Source organism: Anopheles coustani, chromosome 2 (genome assembly GCF_943734705.1).
Source record: "Anopheles coustani chromosome 2, idAnoCousDA_361_x.2, whole genome shotgun sequence".
Taxonomy (NCBI): domain Eukaryota; kingdom Metazoa; phylum Arthropoda; class Insecta; order Diptera; family Culicidae; genus Anopheles; species Anopheles coustani.
Window position 1 is genome coordinate 72,110,587 of NC_071289.1, and position 6,797 is coordinate 72,117,383.

Consider the following 6,797-nt stretch of genomic DNA (forward strand, 5'->3'; position numbering starts at 1 on the left):
CCGCTCCCTGCCGTTTGCCCAAAAAGGCTTTTCAAACGAGTTAAATCTGCTCCGACCGAGAGTCGACGTACGTATCTCTCGACCTTGGGGATATTTGTTCTTCCTGGGCGGGGTCGGTGGGGACACTGCCACCCGTGGGTCGGGCTCGTGCGAGCAAATTAACCTGGTGGTTGGATTCGGTGAAAATTAATATCATCATTTATGCTGAAGTATGGTGTAAGTTTCTTTTGCCGAGTTTTCGACGAAACTCCCCGCGGCTTCGAAGGCTTTAAGGTACTTGGATGGCTCAATTTTTTGCACACAATTTATTGCAGTGCACCTAACCCCCAGCGGAACTCCTCGACCCATCGCCACCGCTGGCCGTACGTTGCTCTTACAACGAAACGAATCCATTTTCATCCGTCTGAATTGCTTCAGATTGTTTTTCTCGCACCGTAGAGTCACATTAATTAGTTGCGCGATCGCAACCGACGCCGAATCGATCAGCAGACGGTTTTTCATTATCATAAATGCAAAATTCGCGGACACGGTAAACAAAATGCAACATGCGGCGCGCCGAATGAATCGGTTTGTTTTCGTTTTCGGCCATCTGACCCCCGGAAAGTAAGGGAAGCATACGGGAAAAGGGAATTGGAAAAACCATAGTTCAACACATCGCACGGACGAATTAAAACGAAGGGTTAACGGCCTCTCCAACGGGGGGTTATCATCTACTAGGAGCTAACGAGTTGTTGTCACAATCATGTCATTCAAATTATTCAGTGTATCAATGTGCTTTTTGAAATAAGGTAAGTTGATTAAACATTAAAAATTTCAGACATTCTAACAGTTCGTTGTTGCTTTCTACACATGTCAAAAGGATACTTCTTAATTTAAATGCTGTTGACGTACTGTATATTTCTCATATTGTGCCATACGCAACTAATGTTTTGTTAATCTCTTCTTTGGACATCTTTGCACCACTTTGGACTTTTTCTTTCTCGTCAAATCTTCTACTTTGGAAAAGGGGTCCTTTTGATACAATGAGTTTTGGAAATTGATAACGATGTTTTGCAGTCATCTTCTGGGCTAAAGTTATTTCATATTGTGGTAAAAATGAGCTGGTTTCGTTAATTATTTAGTGTTTTTAATCTTTTGAACCTTTTTTGCTTACCTTAACACTTTATCGTATGAATTATTTGAATTTAAAAACGATCATTATACATTTCTGTAACCTTTCTCCTCGTTTTTTTAATCGTTTGCTACTCGTACTAAATATTTACTAAATACTCATTCAAATTGAATCAACTGAAATTTGTACATGCGGATTATAGAGTTTGTGTTGATCGTATGTCGATCGAAAAATGCTATCGTTAATGTTTACAATGTTGAACTCTTTCGGATGCTTCACCCTGCCGTTCTCTGATGGGGTTTTGTTTTCCTCACCTCAGAGCAGCGTGCCATGCGCTGTGTTCAAACTCGCACCATCGAGTTTGGTATGAGTTATGTTCCTTCTCGGCAAGCACTGTCGGTGAACCGGCGCATGATGTCACTGCACCGGACCGTTTCTGCAACGGCACCCCGACAGAGGGGTTTTGTTTTTCGCGTATGGCTTTGATTTTGACTTCCAACCTTCGAAATTCGTCGCCCATCGCGCCAGACGCGCAAAGACAGAAGGAATTAAAATAAATACTCGCTGGGCGTGCGTTTGGTTCGAGGTGTCGAACTCCGTTCCTAAGTGAATGCCATCTTTTCTCCAACCGAAACAACCATGTTCGGTCGAGTCCTGGAGCGAGCGGGTGGTGCAGTCATAAATTATCAATAAATTGTTCGAACTTTACTCTACAGGGATGAAACAAGTGGAACAACCTTACACAAGAAATGTCCAAACTTTGTATATATTATTGCCAGACTGTTTAGTAACGTAAAATGTATTGCAGGCTTCATATTTTTCAATTTAATGATGGAATAAACATATTTAATTTCAACAATTAAACTTTATGAATATCAAATAAAAATAAGGATAAAATAAATTAGTTATAAGTGACCCATCAAACAATGAGTTGGATGTTTCTATACCAACCGTGCTGTAAGATAGAGTATAACATTAGTTTGGTAAACTTTTTTGTCGACATCGGTCGCGATCGAAATCATCTTGCGATATGTGATTCCTTCGACTCGATGTCGTCTCGCAAGTTCTTGAAAGCAGAGTGTCTCATTGCTTTCTTATGCTGCCTTGTGTGGACGCTAGCTTTTGTTAGCCAAAAAAAAAACTGTGAAAACTGTTTTGCGGTCGTATGAGGTGAAAGGATTGGGATGAACTGCAAAGAAGTAAAAAGTAATGGATCATGCGATTATAGGCGAGACGTCCTCCATTTGCTTCGAAGGTTTTATTTTCTCAATGCTTACATCACTTGGCGTGTGTACGTATATGATGGTGTGTTTAACTCTTGTCGTATTCGATCGTTTCGTATCGAACAGCATCGAAATGGCCGGACGGGTTGGTGGGTGAAAATGTGTTGTGATATGCTCGAGCGTATGTCGTCCGTTCATGAGCAGTTCTCGTTCGCGGGTTCAGGTTTCATCGACCTTCCTTGGCGCGATGGCTTCTCGGGGGAGGTGGTGGTCGGTGTAAGCGGGCTGACTGTGCATACTCCTTAAAGATGGTTCACTTCATCCAACCCCCCCTCTCGGACGTCTGCCTCGCCGTACACCGGTTCGACTTGTCCAGTCCCCAGCCCGAGAGAGTAGCACACGTCTCGTCCCATAACTTGTCTGGACGTCTGGACGGCGTCTATTGCCGCTTCACTTGACGCCACGCAGTACGTACTGCTTGCGGGGAAGGATAATTGTATTTATTGCCAACGCTCAGCCCCCGAACTGGCCGTCCTCGGTCGTGCTTCCCGCGCGATGGTAGACGATCTGGTTTGGACACGAGCTTGGCGAAAGGGTCGGTGTGCAAATGCGCTGCACCGACGAAAACCCGGGGTTGAGACACGAGCGGAAAGGAAGGTGTGCATGGAGCCGGAAGCGGATATATTATCGGGGAAGTGTCCATGGCGAGCGAGAGCTTCTATGATTTTTGTCGGGCGGTTTGCCATACCATCGGTTAAAAATGTTGAAGAAACCAGGGATGCACAATGCTATAAAAATAAAGCATTATTTAGTTTAAAGTTGAGTAATGGCACCAGAAACAAGTTCATGTTTTGTGCAAAGTGAGACACTTCAATTTACTGGAAAGATAAAAGAAATGTAAAGAAGAGTAAACTGAGGATGAAAATAATACAACGAATCAATGGCTTAAATTTGCATGATCTTTTCTATGAAGAAATTCCAGCATAACCGATCGAATGAGCAAACAACAATAAATAAATCTATTCAGAGATTGTTTACGTAACAATATTTTTCTATATGTTTTTTTACATCTCTACAAATGATACTACGTTAAAGAATCTCCAAACTGGTAGGTAATTGTATTATAAAATCTGTTCAAAATGATTCAAAACAAACGTAAAAGTAGCTTGTTCATATTCCCATCAAACGGAAACCATACGCTGCATGTAGACCTACCCTCATTTGATTGCCTATAGGCCACAAACATTACTAAACCGGCAATCCGCCATGTAGCCCAGGATCCTACACTGGAACCTGTTTCGAGCGAAAAGCCAATCATCCACAACAGTCCTGGCCCCGATGGTCCATGGATGCGTTAGAGTCCGTTACATGCTCCGGTGGCAACGTTTGGAACCCCTCCGTTTATCCCTCTCGCGCCCAGGGATTCGATTCGCCACAGGCTTTCCATGTGGAACGATACGGGATTTGTTTGTTCAGCGAGTCCTCCTTCTGGCCGGTAAACCAACCCGATGACCCACGACCTCCAGCATCCTTTTTTTTATTTTGGACGATCGAAATAGAATCGTTCCGATTCCCCTCGGCTCCTGATGGGAACAGTGCCGAGCCAGCGTCAGTCCTGTTTTGGAAACGTATGGGGAGGGGGGCAGCGTTGATGGCTTCGAGCAGTTCCGAACTCCATTCGGTCGTTCGGACTAACCATCAACTTCCATTACCGATGTCCGATCGTACTGGCAACAGTTTGAACTCCGTACTGCGATGGTTATCCTACGACCGGTGACATACGGATGGGGCCCAGGTCCGGTGAATTTCGAAGCCTACATAGCCCTCGGTACGGACAGCAACAACCTGGGCAGCATGGTGCATCCGTGTCGGTTCGATCGTACTCGATTCTCCTTGCGAATTCGATGGTCCAGTGACGCCACCCGTCACTACTATGTATCATTGGAATGTCCTACGGTTTTTTCTCCTGTCCCGTCCACCACAAACCTGCCCTTAGTTGCCTCATTTTCTGTGTTCCGTTTGAGCAACGGTTGAACTCCGACGAAGCCACCCACGGGCAGGTCTGAGAAGTTGTGGGTGTTTGGATAGATTTTTCTCCATCCCATGGTGGCTCCGTTTGGGATGCCGATTGAATCCGTTGAAAGTGGATGGAACTAGTGGAGGTGAAGGTCATCGGTGGAGGCTGGGGTTAGAAGCTGCCGGTGAATGTTCGAATGTCATACATAAAGCCAACCTTTAGGGCGAAATATGTATGTATGCAACATCAGCAGGAAAACAGTGTGTATCGAATGGTAGGATAAAGTGAAAATAAACGAAGCCAACAAATATATTTTTAAAGTGCACGGTTCCAAAGATCTCATACTTATCCTGTTTTGGTCCGGATAGCATAAAAAATTTCACCTTTGTTGAATTGTTGTAATATTTTCTATGGAAACTTAAAGGAAATGCGGGTGTGCGAATCAATATAGCTACTATCAAGTTTTAACGATTAGATTTATTTCAATGTCTTTAATTAGATTTACTAAGAATTGATTATCTACTTCCTAAAGACTACACATTTTTCAACTTTTTACAGTTCGAGACCCCTATGTTGCAGAGGTTAGGGAATATTTAAGCTTAACTATTAGCAAATTCAGCGACAATACAGTATGTCCCATAAAAAAATGCGAAAATCGGTACGTTAGATTCAAATAATTTTTTTTCAAACAAAATAATCAAACAAATTGTAATTTAAGGAAGGGAATCGTTTTTTAAGCCTTAAATGATTACATTAATAATTTGGTATACCATTTTTCTTGATCGCCTCGTCCATACGGGGACAAAATCGAGAGCATATCTTCTCAATGTATGAATCAGTTTTCGAGATCCACGCCTTGGCAATTGTAGCTGTCAGGGATCCAACGATGGTGCTAGAACGTTCACAGGCTTTAACCTGAGCATGTGCCCATGTTGTTTAATCCAAAGGATTCAAGTCCGGACTGGTGGGAGGTCAAATGTAATTGCCCAAAATTCCATGTTTTTATTCAGCCATAGTTGAGTCCTTTTTGAAGTACGTCACGGGGCTGAAACCTATTGAAAAATGGTGTGTTTTTTTGCTCCAAAGTTTGCTTTTATCCATGGCAGAACGTGGTCCTACAAAATGTTCATATTAACCTCGGTATTAAATTTTAATTCAGCTTTGATGAATGCTGATGGCATTTTAAAGCTATTGGGAGAAATGGTCTCAAAATCTATGACTCCGGCCGAATGTTTGGTTATAAACTTGATTTTCAGGGTCTCTGGAACATCCTCAATCTTCTTGGGTGTTATAAACCTGTCTGTACGTGTGTTAGACACGGGATCGACGAAGGACATTTTTTCATCAGAGAATACGACGACGGTATTCTTTTGTTTTGATGTTGACACCAAACGTGTCGAGAACTCCAGCCGTAGTTGTTTGATTCGGTCTGTTACAAGGTGACGCTTTACTCTGACTCTGGACGAACATTTCAAGTCATGTTTGATCAACCGATGCATGGTAGATTTTGAAATATCGGCTTCCTTAGCCGATTTCCTAATCGATCTGCTACGATTTTGTCTCACTCAACCTCTCATTGATCTGATGCCCTTTGGCGTGCGAGTGGACCGTGAATGGCCACTTCCTGGCATCATGGGATGTGGTCCATCAAGGAGTGATCGTTGGATACGGTAAACAGTAGCCAGGTGGCATCCCGCGATCGATACAATTTGTTTTACGGACATTTGGGCGAGCAGTAAACTAATCACAATGTATTAACGTACATTTTTCTCAACTTTGTTATTCGAGAATCACTTCTTTGGTTACATCTTCTCATAGTATACTACCAGATGATTACACACACACATGACCACCGTAAAAATAACGTTTAAAGTTACCCAAAAATAAGCATTGAAAATTTTCGCATTTTTTTATGGGACATACTGTACAACACAATCCATGGTGTTGTGTAAATAGTATGTTTATAAATATTTTTGTTTCTCTACATCTTACTTCTGAACTGGTTTCATTGATTTTCGATTGATTCATTGAAGGTAAGTTGTTGATTTGAGTCTCGGTGTAGAGCTCCCAGTTTTGTTTATCCATTTTATTTCCGTATCAAAAAGGATGTCTTCATTTAGCCTCATACTGTAGGGTCATCTTCCTAGCAGTGGCATGTTATTTCCACAATTTCCCTTACACACCCTTCGATCACCTGATGCAGAGAAGGAGCTAATGTGGCACTTTGACCGTTGGAGACAGTGTGTTTGGAAAATGGGAGTATTTATGCTACGTTAAGGGTTTTTTTCATATCATTGCTGTTGCTCACTCTCCAAGCGCATTGGACCTTCTCGCTTCAGTGTTTGGCTGTTTGTAAATCGATCCAGCATCCCACTTCGGAGAATGTGCTCTCGACCGGACACCGTACAAAGCTGTGTTCCGTCCGTGTGTCGGCGCGTACTAACCG